Source organism: Lontra canadensis, unplaced genomic scaffold, assembly GCF_010015895.1.
Source record: "Lontra canadensis isolate GAN:19392208 unplaced genomic scaffold, GSC_riverotter_1.0 scaffold83, whole genome shotgun sequence".
NCBI classification, from domain to species: Eukaryota; Metazoa; Chordata; class Mammalia; order Carnivora; family Mustelidae; genus Lontra; species Lontra canadensis.
The window spans coordinates 959,419-972,784 of record NW_022631077.1 but is presented as its reverse complement, the minus strand read 5'-3'; the positions used below and the strand labels follow the sequence as shown (position 1 = coordinate 972,784).

Sequence of the window (13,366 nt, the reverse complement as noted above, 5' to 3'; positions counted from 1 at the left end):
AATCACCCAGGCAGAGGGGAGGCTGTCTAGCCTCTCCAGTGAAGTCTCTTCTATTCCGTTATTTTTATGACAGGCACTATAGCAACAGACCATTCATATTTATGTTTCCCATTCTCCTCACCAAACACTACACAACATCTCAATTTCCTAAAATGGACAAAATTCAAAATTTCATCCCCCCACCCCACTCCCACGACTTCTTTCTCTTCTTTGAACTAAACTACTTTTAGGTTCAGGCTCTCCCTCACTCACATTCTTCACATTTCCATTAATGAGCCTTGAACGCCCAGCATGTTCTGCTTTTCTTGCAATAATTGAGATCCTCTTTCTCGCCTAGCATTTTTACTAAAGATGTGTTCTCCCTTGACAACGTATCCCAACACTCAGCCGCCATCCTGTCAGAGATGTGTCATGGTTGGCTGTTTGAACCTCCAGACGGGTGGAGGATCCTCACCACCGCCCCTGTGTGGTCCCACAGGGGAACACAGGAGAGAGGCCCTCAGGATCTCGGCGCTCTCAGCATAATGGTCGCCTTTGTCCAAGAACTGTGGGTACAGGCTGAGCTTGAATCCCAAGCTACTGGTCGACCTTGGGACGTTCTTCAACCCCTCGGTCTCCATTCAGTCATTTGGAAAATGAGAATATTGCCACTGTAGGTAAGGCCACTGTTAAGGACCACCTAGCAGGCACTCAGGAGGAGAGGGCTCTTGTCAATTTCATTCAAGTGTGGTTATCTACAAGTAACTTCCTCGCTATTCCTTAATAATCCTTAATTCTTTTAAGCATATTTTCAGCAGCAGTGGTTAGTTAGGGCAACAAAGACAGGTTAGAGCACTCTGTCTTTGGTCTAAAAATGTGTTAAGGCCACGATTCTTATTAACCTTGTCTGTGCCTTAGAACACAATGTGGGGGCTTTAAAAAATAGTGCCCAGATCAGGTATGTCAGAATCTTTGGGGGTTAGGCCTGGGCATCAGTATCTGAAAATCTCCAAAGGCAGACATGTAAATGGAAGACTGGTAGGTGATGGTACATACAGTGAAGAAAAGACAGGGTCACAGGAGAGGGAGAGTTGGGATGGTTGGTGAGCAAGGCCCATGTGAGCAGACGACGCTCAAGGTAAGGCCAGCCTTGTGAAGTCTCACATCTGGATCAGAGGCAGAAGAGTGGCCAGGGAGCAGGGCTGAGGCAGCAGCAGCAGGAGATCATGAGCTGGGCTGTCCAGAGGCCACCCAGGTTCCTTCCCACTGCAGCTCTGTTTGCTCAGCGTTTCCTTCGGTTCTGGGCAATTTTGGGCAATGTCTCTCAGCTTCCTTCCAATAATTCCCCATTTCTGCTTAAGCCAGCCAAAGGAGGTCTCCATGGAAACCCAACAAACTTCTACTAAGACAACAGGTTATTCAGTTTAAGTCAGTCTTTTTTATGTAACCATCTCTGACAAACATGGAACTTCAAATCAAGATATTTGGGAGGAATTCGTTAAAGTCTCGACCACTGAGCATCTCAAATACATTCCTTAACTGTTTCTGGACCTACACCATCTCCTCATTTGTAAAACACATGGGTCAAACAAAATAGCCATCTCTTCCAGCTCGAGTTTTACCCATCCATGAATCTGGTATCTTTTTCATTTGTTGAACACATTAGAAGAGAGACACTGGAGGCATAAATATTGTAAGACATGGCCATCTCCTAGGAATCGAGTACATCTTCATATTAATGGAGGTTAATTACCCAGTGTGTGCATACTTAGGAAACTCTTTTCCTTTCCTTCTTTCTTTAGTTCACATCATCAGTCCATTAACACCAGCTTCTCCTTTCTCACTCCCGCAACTTCGCATGTTTGACAAAATGTTATTATTAGTGTCTCCAGCATATCAAACGTTTAAAAGGGCAGTTTCAAAATAACAACTCTCCCTGACCTTAACCATCACCCCAAGTTAAATTTTTATTTTTAAATTTTCTCTGATAATTTGTAAGTCTTCTCTCTGATATAACACACACACACATGCCTGCACACACACCACCTGAGGCCGCATTTAATCATTCTGCACAGTCTCCAGAAGGGTCACTATACCCACATTCCCAGGATAGAGCCAGAGAGAGGTCGGTCTGTGCTCTTCTCTCAGGGGTGGGGCATTGGGAAATTCAGCACATGATGAGGGATTTATATCTTCCTTCACATCTGGTGCTCAGGAATCATCATCAAAGACAGGATACCCATCCAGAACAATTGTTCCAGGGTAAGAGTCTACAACATTGCCCTGTGATGTAAATACAGGTCTCCACTGCTCTGTGATCTACATTTTGCCTACATCCTTCCACACTGGTCTTATGTTTGGAAATCAGGTCCTGTGTTTGGAAATCTTATGTTTGGAAATCAAATTCACCCAAAGTAATCTGATGAAGTCTAGAAGAAATAGATTTAGCCTTAGAAGCACTATTTTTAAATGAAATAGGACTGTTTAATAGTATACATTGGAAACATAGCCTCATCAGCTGCAATTTGCTGATATTAAAAGCACATTAATGTTCAACACACCCAATATTTCTCTCCAACATTTTCCCTTTCTGCCCTCAAAAACCAAAATAAAATGTTTCTTTAAAACCAGTACTTCTTTAGCCAATGATTGACTCGATAAAATCTTTTCTCAAGACTTAGCTAACAAATGGGAGTATCACAGAAATAATTTCCATAAAATAGAATTACCAAATTGATTTGCTCAAAGTGTTATGTTTTCCTGAACCTAAAACACTGTCGATTTTTACATGATTATATTATGTACTGTTAAAGAAAACAAAATAGGGGCACCTGAGTCTCTCAGTTTGGTAAGCATCTGACTCTTGATTTCGGCTCAGGTCATGATGTCAGGGTTGTGGGATTGAGCCCCGTGTGAGGCTCCACACTTCCTGTGGAGTCTGCTTGAGATTCTCTCTCTCCCTCGCCCTCTGCTCCTCCCCCTGCTTGTGTGGTCTCTCTCTCTCTCCCTCCCTCCCTCTCAAAATAAATAAAATCTTAAAAAACAAAACAAAACAGAATGGCTACCCTTCAAATTATTAAGATGCCTTTAACTGAGATTTCAGAGGTATTAAAATGTAAAAATATGCTTGCCTTAGAGCTTGTGAGATATAGTAAGTATGTGCTTACTGAATATCCACTTATTTTAGAAATCATAATCCATGTTCTGCTTTACCCTTACATTTTTCTGGTAGTGCTGCTTCACATTCTTTTTAAGTACAGAGAATTTAATTATTATTAAAGTAAATTTTAATAAACTTAAGCAAGAAGTTCTCTTTTTTTCCCATTTAATGGTGAAATGAGTAGTATTTCAAAAGCCTGCTGCCTGGTTCATGCAGGGTAATGGTATTATCATCATCTCCAATCCATGAGGAACTTGTTTTCCCACCTAAACATTGCTGCTGACCACACCTGAGAAAAGTTAACATCTACCTAACGCTTGCTAGGTACCTGGTACTGCGTCAAGCACTTTACGTGGTTTCCACTCAATCCTTAGAACAATCCTGCGGATACTATTATTCATCCCATTTAACAGATGAGAAAGTTGCAGCTCAGAGAGGTAAAGAGACTTTTTCAAGGTGACCAAAACAGTAAGCAACGGAGCCAGAGTTGAGACGTGAGCTGTTAGGTAAGCACCATCTGCTCTCCGGGGTGTACTGCAAAAAAACTCCAAGAGTCCTCACTTCAGACTACAGAAGTGAGGGCCACTGGGTGCCACCATCCTCCCCAGGATGGATGCACACTGTGAATAGGGTGTGCCTTGGCCTCTGGGTGCTGACAGGTAAAGGGTATTTTAGGGGCTGGAGGGAGCTGTTGGAGCAGAGACCCAGGGCCCCAGGCCTGTGACTGGCAGATGTCTGCAGGAGAAAGAAGGAGAAATTAGAGAAAACACCCGTGAAGTTGAGGGCAGAAATGGGAAGACACCATCACCCATTTGAGAAATGTTACCAGGCCCCCCTTGATGCTTTATAGAGGAAAACAGAATCAAAATTCTTGAGCTGGAGAAGACCTCTGAAAGGTCAGTAGAGACCAGCAAGCTCAGGACCTCCTGGGAATGGGCAAAAAATGCAAATACTCTGGCCCAACTGGGACCTTTGGAATCAGACTCTCTGGGTGGAGCCACAATCTGGGTTGGGAAGTCCGGGTGGCTCAGTCATTAATCCGCCTTCGGCTCGGCTCAGGATCCCAGGGCCCAGGGATAGAGCCCCTCATCGGACCCCACATCAGGCTCCCTGCTCAGTGGGGAGCATGCTTCTCCCTCTCCCACTCCCCTTGCTTTGCTCCCTCTCTCGCTCTGTCAAATAAATAAATAAAATCTAAAAAAAAAAAAAAAAAAAAAAAGGGCCTTGAGGACATCTGGAATCACAGAGCGAAACTTCACAGAAGATCCAGCAAAGACTGTAAGAGTTACAGCACCCAATTCTAGAATGCCAGAGACTACACAGCCCCAACACAGCATGATAGAAATTAAATAAGACACAGACAGAAGGACAGCTAATAGATAGTGCTTTAAGACAGGGTATGGTCTCAGCCATCAACCTGCGGTTAGCATAAGTATCATAAAGTATAATTTTTTTATCTAATTAACAAACCCATTAGTACTCTCCCAGTCTAATTGGACTTTATTACATTATCCTAATTCAAAGCAGGTGAAACCTCAGGCATACAAGCAGATGGCGAAAAGCCCACGTTAAGTTTAACTGGCCCTGATCCCACTGGAAACAAATCCATTAGCATTGTTCACCTTTTCTGCATTTGTTTGAAACTTGGCTTCACTGTTACAAACAAAATGAACAGGGATGGGGGAGTTCACAGAATAGCAACTTCCTGGATTCTTCTTATTTTACCAAGTAGGTCAGTCTACCGGATTTTGTTCTGAAACAGTGTATCCTTGTGTCTGGAACGGGAGACTGAGGCTGACGGGAAGGAGGTACAAGGAACACAACTGCCATGATGATTCCATTGTCTGGATGGCCACCAAAAGTCCTGGCAACCTCAAGTTAAGGTCCCAGAGCTCAGGCTACTCCTGGGAGTGCATGCAGATAGCTGGAAGGGCAGCGGTCTCCCCAGGGCCGTCTGGGGACAGCTGATGGGGCCTGATCCACCCATGCAGTCAGTCCCTCCTTGAACTCCAAGGGAACTGAGCACATCTTACATCAGGAAATCAGAACATTCCCGCCTTCGCTTTCTCACTCTCATCTTAAGGAAACACTTGTACCCAAAAGTTTGGGGTCATCTCAGCATACTTCACGTTAAATACATAAAATGCTCATGGAGGCAGCAGGGTTGCCTGGGAGCACACACACAGGGTTCCCCCAATCCCGTTAGAATGAGTGCCTGAATCCTGCTGGCTTACTTCAGGACCCCCTTTGACCTCACTCAACTGTACTAAAAACTCTCCGACCCAGCTTTCCTTCCTCCTGCATTCCCGTTCCTGTTCTCCCCAGTGTCCCCTACACACACAGACACACACACACACTTTTTCACACTCCATCACCACCACCTTCCATTCCCCACACTACATGCTCCTGGGCTGCCCCAAGCATCTTTCCAAAAACAACTACAATTCTTTCCTGCCCCTCTGCCTCCTCGTTCCTCAGAGCCTGGCAAGAAGCTCCTTCCACAGTGACCTACCTTCCTGGTTTTACAGGCCACTCTTCCCCTTCCCATCCATCCCACACACCAGCCACCTCCAGTACCCTGCAGCCTTTGATCCCTTGTCCTCCTCCACTTCCTCCTCCATGCCTGGGCACCTGCCCCTCCCTGCAGTACCACCCTTAAAGGGCACCTCCGTCCTTCCCTCTCCCCAGCCATCTCAGGCCCAGCCCTTGCTTCACTGTTCATTCCACTGGAGTGTCCTCAGTGCCCGAGATGCTGCCAAGCCCATGAGAAGACACGGATAAACTTGGCTAAACCCCATAACTAATGAAATCATTTGGGTCCAATTATTTCTCCTCCAGCCTCTCCAAAGGCTTCTCCACTCATACCTCTACCCTAGCTGGAATTCAACTGTGACACCTGTAATCCCCTCACGCAAGCCAGTGCATTCCAGACTTGCCTGTTCACAGGAATGACCGGCACATTGGTGAGAAAGATTCTTGGGCCCTGCACTTGACAGACCATGGAAGTAGCATCCGTAGGGGGGTTGAGGGCATAGGTAGCAAACAATACAGGTAATTCTTACAGTGATTTGACTTAGGTGATACTGAGTCCCCTACTAAAATGTGAGATTCTTTGGAAAGAGAATGACATAGTAAACTTCATTAACTCTTTGTACTTTAATGTGAATTTTTGGTAAAATTCCTATCTAAAAGATTTAAATAGAAGGGGTAGGGGGGAAAGAAAGAGAGACAGAGAGAGAAAAGAGTGGGTAGGGAAAAAAGAAAAAGTCATGGAATACATCCAATTTTGATTTAAAACATTCTCTGGGGGCGCCTGGGTGGCTCAGTCGGTTAAGTCTCTGCCTTCAGCTCATATCATGATCGTGGGGTCCTGGAATGGGGCCAGGCTTTGGACTCCCTGCTCAGCAGGGAGTCTGCTTGAGGCTCCCACTCTGCTCAAATAAATAAAGAAAAAAATTCTTAAAAAAAAAAACCAGAAACAAAACATTCTCTGGATACGAAGCCATCTTACATCCAAATCCTCTCTAATAAAATGCTTATATGCTAAAGTGCTATTATACTATATAAGAATAAAGTCAAGGGGTGCCTGGGTGGCTCAGAGGATTAGGCCTCTGCCTTCGGCTCAGGTCATGGTCCCAGGTCCTGGGATCAAGCCCCGCACAGGAAAAAAATAATAATAGTAATAATAAAGTCAAGGTCAATGAACTTTTTACAACGGCCACCTTAAAGGAAATTATGATATTTATAGTCCATTTTTTCAAAAGATATTTTTTATCAGGAAATTCAATTTTCCAGCTGTGCTTATGAACTCTTGCTTTTTATTCCAAACGAAAGAATTTCTTATTTGAGCTACCGTTTCAGAAAGTACTTAAGTGCAACCATGGTCGGGTCTAGTTAGAACGCTGGATTTTGTAAATGTTGTAACTCAGACACTTTGAGCCTGGTTTATCTTCTCTGTCTTTCGCCGCCCACATAACCTCTTTGTTGCAAAAATCATTTTCCTTCGTTAAGCCTATCAAGGTACCCATAAAGGTACATGACAAGAGAGGCACACAGAAATCTGTTACACAATGAAACGTAAGTATTCTTTAGGCTCCTATGAGGTGCACTGACTTTTCCCATTTTGGGTTCGTTTAGGAAGTGGCTTGTGCCCGTCATGCTATTCTCTGAATAGAAGTAGATGGGGAGAGGGAAGAGAGGGTGCTGGAGGAGATGAGGACGGACGGGGAACAAATCACAATGACGTTCAGCTCACTCAGAATCAGGCTTCCGTGTCTCCACTTCCTGTTTGCTATACCCTTAAATAAGACACGTCCTCATCACACACACACAAGACCACTCCCACCATCTCCACCTCAGTGAAGGGCACCCTCAGCTCTTGAGGATGAAAACCAAGTCACCCCGCTTCTTCTTTTTCTCACTCCCCAAACCCAACTCAGCGGCAAGGTTTTGTCATCGACAAGCATAAACTGTCCCCGGTCTGACCCTCCTCGGCTCCAAGGGCACAGGTGCCCCAACCACCAGATAAAACACAAGACACCCAGTGACATCGGAATTTCACAGATACGGTAATTCATTTTTGCCCGGGACACACTTACACTAAAACATGATTCATCGTTTACCTGATATGTGAATTGAATCTGGCATCCTGTATTTTTCTTTGCTCAATCACCCAGCCCTGTCTGCCCCTGTATTCCCCACATAGCTAAATCTTTACAGAGTAAAACCCTCCCACAGCTTTCTTCAGAATTTAGAATAAAAACTAAGTTCTTTACCAAAGTCTTGAAGGCCTGTGATCGGAGATGGTGGGATCAGAGGGCCCTCTGCTTGCCTCTCCAAAGTCTCCCACCCCCTGGCTTCAGCCATAGGAGACGTCCTTCTTCCCTGCAGACACTCAAGTTCATCTGCACCTCAGGACCTTTGCACTTGCCATCCCCTCTGTCTAAAATCCTCTACCTCTCCTTGTCTTCCATATCATGCAGATCACAACTCAAAAGAGATCCTCCCCCCACCAACCTAGCTAAACTAGTGCCCCTCTCAACATGCCCTCTGTCACATTACCCAGTCTTACTTTCCTCAGAGCCCCTTTATCCAGCCTGAAAGCATTTATTAGCATACTGTCTTTCCATCCTACTGGCAATGTATGCATCATTAGAGCAGAGCCCTATGTCTTTTGTTCACTGTCTCCAGATCACCTAGAACTGAACCTGGCATTTAACAATCTTTCTTTATGTATTTGCTGATGAATAAATAAATGAGATGAAATAAATGAGATGAATAAATAAATGAAACAAAATTTCCTTAAATTCCAAATGGTCTTCACTTTCACATGTTCAACGTCTATGGTAAAATGGTGGCATCCCTGAATGACCTTTCCTGCACCAAATGCAGACTTTCTCCTAACAGCCAGCAAATACGCCTTTCCACCAATGATTGCACGGTGGTGCTGCCCACCGGTCCAAGTTCAGAGTCATCAGGAGCAGTGTCTTACTCAGTACACTATGATAGTGGATGCAGGGACTGTAGTGTTTCATTATATTTTAAATCTATGATTCAAAAAATTTAGGAGCAAGCCAAAAGACCCAAGTGTTGATATGAATGCTATAAAAAGCAGAGATACCATAAGCCTAATTCAAAGGTAACAAGATGAAAATCACAAGATAGGTTGAAAACAAGGACGCTCTGAGCCCTAAGCAAATCACTTTTTTAAAATCTAAGCTGATAGCCTTATTGTGAAGAAAATGCATAAAATTGGAGACCAAGGATAAAATGCTGAATCTATATTGAAAATTGTATCCAAACGGGAATGCACAATTAGAAATGGTACAAGTTGTTCAGCTGTCTGGGGATGGAAGCCCTTATCACATTTAACCCTATTTTTGGCTTTTAGGCTCTGAAGAGGAAGAAGGGGCTGCCAGTGGACCATCTGTGGCACAGCCCAAAAGCACTGTGGCCGTGGCCTTAAACAGCAGCGTATGGTTACCCTCCCACGAGTTTATGCTCCTCCTTATTCCTGGGAAATTGTAGAGTTTCTAAAGAAGAAAAACCTTAACTTTTAGTTTCAACTCTTCTGAGCTGCTAGGAGGATAAAATATTTTCAGTGGTTGCTCAGGCTCTTTTGTGTTGTTTAGATAGATGATTTGGAGGCAGGACAGGAAACCACAGGGCACAGGAGAAAGGGAAGTTCCTAAGTCATGGTGTTGGGTGTGGGAGTCCAGAAGCAGACTCCAGCAAGAAGGAAGAAAAGAGATAAAACACACATGTTAAACAGAATCAAGCAGTTCCAGGAAGTCCTACTAAATATTCCCCATTTCAAAACTCTAAATTCTCACAGTTTCTTTAACCATTTTACAGAGGGAGTTGTGGAAAATACAGGCTCGTATTTTCTTTAAGAGCGTGGAGAGGGCACCTGTGTGGCTCAGTCGGTTAAGCGTCTGCCTTTGGCTCGGGTCAGGATCTCAGGTCCTGGGATCAAAGCCCTGCGTTGGGCTCCCTGCTCAGTGGGAAGCCTGTTTCTCCCTCTCCCTCTGCCTGCCACTCCACCTGCTTGTGCTCTCTCTCTCTCTCTCTCTCTGCCTGTCAAATAAGTAAATAAAATCTTAAAAAGAAGAAGAGCGTGGAAGTGTACCAAGCCGAAATCTGACATTGGGACCATTTGGCGTTCAGCACACTTTCACGAAAACCTCACTTACGTGGATGCCGGGGAAAAGAGGATGAGCAAGACACTCTCCACCCTCGGGAATTCAGGGACCAGCAGGAGAAACAGGCAAATCAATGCTAATGCTGGTAAAATATGACAGGTACCACAGCAGACATACGTTCGACACGCTTCGGGACCACAGACAAAAGTAGCGTCAGGGTTGGCTTCACCCAGGCACCAGGTTAATACCTCAGTTAGAGCTTAATTGGACCTAACCACATGACGTTATCTTTAGTTTGCTTTTCTTATTGAAGCAAAATGTATTCATATCATGTTCTGGAGATGAACGGTGGTGATGGGTGCCCAAGAGTATGAATGAACTTAATGCCACAGCACACTTAAAAATGGTCACGATGCTAAATGTTACATTATGTATATTCTACCACAATTGTAAAAAATCAAGAAAAATAAATTCTGATGATCCACCCAAACAAGTATGTATATCTAATGAAATGCACAGTTCTTCAATGCTATCTGAGATTGATATCAGTGTATGTCCACATCCACCTACTCAGCTTCCAAAACAAGATACAAAACATTCCTATCTCCTCAGACAGTCCCCTCTGTCCTTTCCAAAGTCACACTCTCCCTGGGAGCACTTCTCTTGAACTTCACAGGATGTGCATTTCTTTCCCTTAACATGTTTGTAAACCTCACCCAGTTCTTGCATGTGTCAGTATCTTTTTTTTTTTTTTTTTTGTCTAGTCGTACTCCATGTTATGAGTCTGCCATCCAAATGTATTGAACCACTCTTCTGATGATGGGTATTCAAGACATTTCCAGGGTTTTTGTTTTTTTTAGATATATTATGAAAAAGGGTGCTATATACATCTTTGCACGTGTCATTTTGCGGACGTATGTTTTCATTCCTCCTGCATAAATACCTAGGCGTGGAAATGCTGGATTGTGAGGCAGATGGATGTTGAATTTTATATGAAGCTGCCAAAGGGTGTCTGGCAGTAGCTGTCCCATTTTTTACTATTGTGTCCCCACATCCTTGCTAGCATTTTGGTATGGTCTTTTTTTTTTTTAAATGGACACTGATGGCTCACTGAACCACCACGAATGCTGCAGAAAGAGGAAAGTACCTCTTGGACAGGGTTACTGGTTTCCCAGAGGACTGTCCTTCTCTCTCAGGCAGGAGGTTTCTTACCACAGCTCAGCTGGAGATTAAATAGGATTTATTTCATTCCTTACTTTTTCAACAAAGCGCTTTCATATACTCTTTCAGAATGAATCCTGAGGGGCGCCTGGGTGGCTCAGTTGGTAGGGTGTCTGCCTTCAGCTCAGGTCACGATCCTGGGGTCTGGGGACTGAGTCCCACATCAGGATCCCTGCTCATCACAGAGTCTGTTTCTCCCTCTACCCCTCCCCCTGGTCATGCTCACTCTCTCTCTCTCTCTCAAATACTTAAATAAAATCTTAAAAACAAAAATGAATCTTGATAATGAATTCTAACATCTGACAAAAGAGCAGCTCTGAGATGGGGTAATGTGCCCTGGCTTCACAGGGCAGACCCTGCCATCCCAGCCCTCTGACTAAACAGGTTCCCTATTTCTGAGCCCATCAGTCAACCTGTTGCATGTGGAAAGAGAAGAAAAAAAAAAATCCTACTGAATGATGATTTCTGATGGAACTACGCTTTTGTAGTTTCCTACACATACTCTCTTCTCACTCATGGGTCACTTTGACAGAAGTCAAGACCGGTGGATAACCTTCAGGACTGATGGAGCCATGTCCTGGGGAAAGGGGAGCGAGCCCCTTGCACATGGGAGAAACTCCATGCCTGAATGTGAGGTCCCTGAGTGACAGAAGCTCTGTGGACCCCATACACCTTAAAACACAGCCAGGACAAAGCTGTTTTGGTGAATAAGTTTGTCCCAGCAGGTGGTATGTCTCTGTCCCATTCCAGATGCTTCTAAGTGTGTGGGGGAGATAGTGGAACAAGCACTCTGAACCCCGGAAACTGTCCACCCTCCTAACTGGTGCCCACTGCAGTTACTTTCCACGAAGGGGGAACTCCTAGCTAGGCAGCTTTCCTGGGCATGTCTCCACACTCCAGGACATTTGCCATTCATCTGGAAAATGACCAGGTATTAACAGTTCCACCCTAATTCATTGATCTGAAATGTTTTCTTACAATAGCCCCAAAATTCCATGATGGCTAGATCTAGTGAAATGGTTCTCAACCTTGATACGTAAGCAGAATCTTGAGGAGAGCTCTCAAAAGCACTGAACCTGGGTTTCCCACTATTCCCATCTAATTGGAGGTCCAACTTGGCATGGGAAGGTTTAAATGCTTCCCCACTGATTCCCATGAGCAGCCAGGATTGAGAACTAACTACAAAAAACCCACACTACAACCTCACTTGCTTTTTTTTTTTTTTTAAATCTTATTTATTTATTTGACAGAGAGAGAGATCACAGGTAGGCGGAGAGAGGGGGGGGGAAGCAGTCTCCCTGCTGAGCAGAGAGCCCCATGCGGGGCTTGATCCCAGGACCCTGAGATCATGACTTGAGCCGAAGGCAGAGGCTTAACCCACTGAGCCACCCAGGCACCCCCTTCACCTGCTTTTGAAAAGAAAGGCACCATCCAATTTTGTTAGGAACTTTAGCAAATCCTGAACTCCATGCCAGGACTGAAATCACAGCAATGGGAATGCCATGGATGATTTAATTTCAGTTGCCCTGCTGGTTAACTACAACAGTAACGATCCCAAATGGCATTACAATTCCCTGCCCTTATTCAGGAATGGGGATTAGGATTTATCTACCGCCAATCTGACCCCATACCTGAATGCAAAACAGAAAACAGTGCTCAGGAAAGAAAGTAAAGCTCTAATTGATCTACAGAGTCCATAATTGTGATGTATTTGCTGGCATGCTGGAGAGTTGTCTTTCGTATCATATTTTTGCTGCTGTGAACTTTATCTCTGTTCTTATAAACCTGACAGCCAACAGTTAAGGTTACACTATAGCCATTAAAAAAAATAAAATGGTAGAATTTACAAAGGATTAGCTTTGGAGTACATTTTAGGAAAAACAGAAGTTTTATACTTATCTCAGATCTATCTATTATAAAATTATTGCTATCATTTTCCTTTATGTCAAGAGTCATTCAACCTCGTTGTTTATAATCAGTCAGAGAACAAATACTTTTACGACTGATAAAACAAAGCCACTTCACGTTTGGGACCTCAAAATCTGTGTAAAGGATAAAACACTCTACATTCCACATAAGCAAACAATGGGCTAATCATAAATAGGTAGAAATCACTTTCAAAGGGGAGGGTCTCAATAAACCCCAATGTCCTTACATTAAAACTATCAACACAGAAATAAAAAGAAGCTTCCAGGGAAATAACTTCTCCCCTGACCTTAAAAATAAAATGTAGAACAGTAGAAAATTTCCAACCTGTTCATTTCCTGAAGCACAGGCAGTCAAAAGCAGAAGTAATTCAGTGCATCACTGTTCTCTTGTTAGTTTACTTCATCTTTTTCCACTTTGTCCCACAAGTCTTGCACGC

General features: G+C 43.9%; 1 protein-coding gene across 2 annotated transcripts in view; it reads right to left on the bottom strand.

The window, feature by feature from the left end:
• LYN (LYN proto-oncogene, Src family tyrosine kinase) overlaps nt 1–13,366 on the bottom strand; it is a 116,948-nt gene that overhangs the window by 84,500 nt on the left and 19,082 nt on the right. The gene's annotated exons all lie outside the window — the stretch shown is intronic.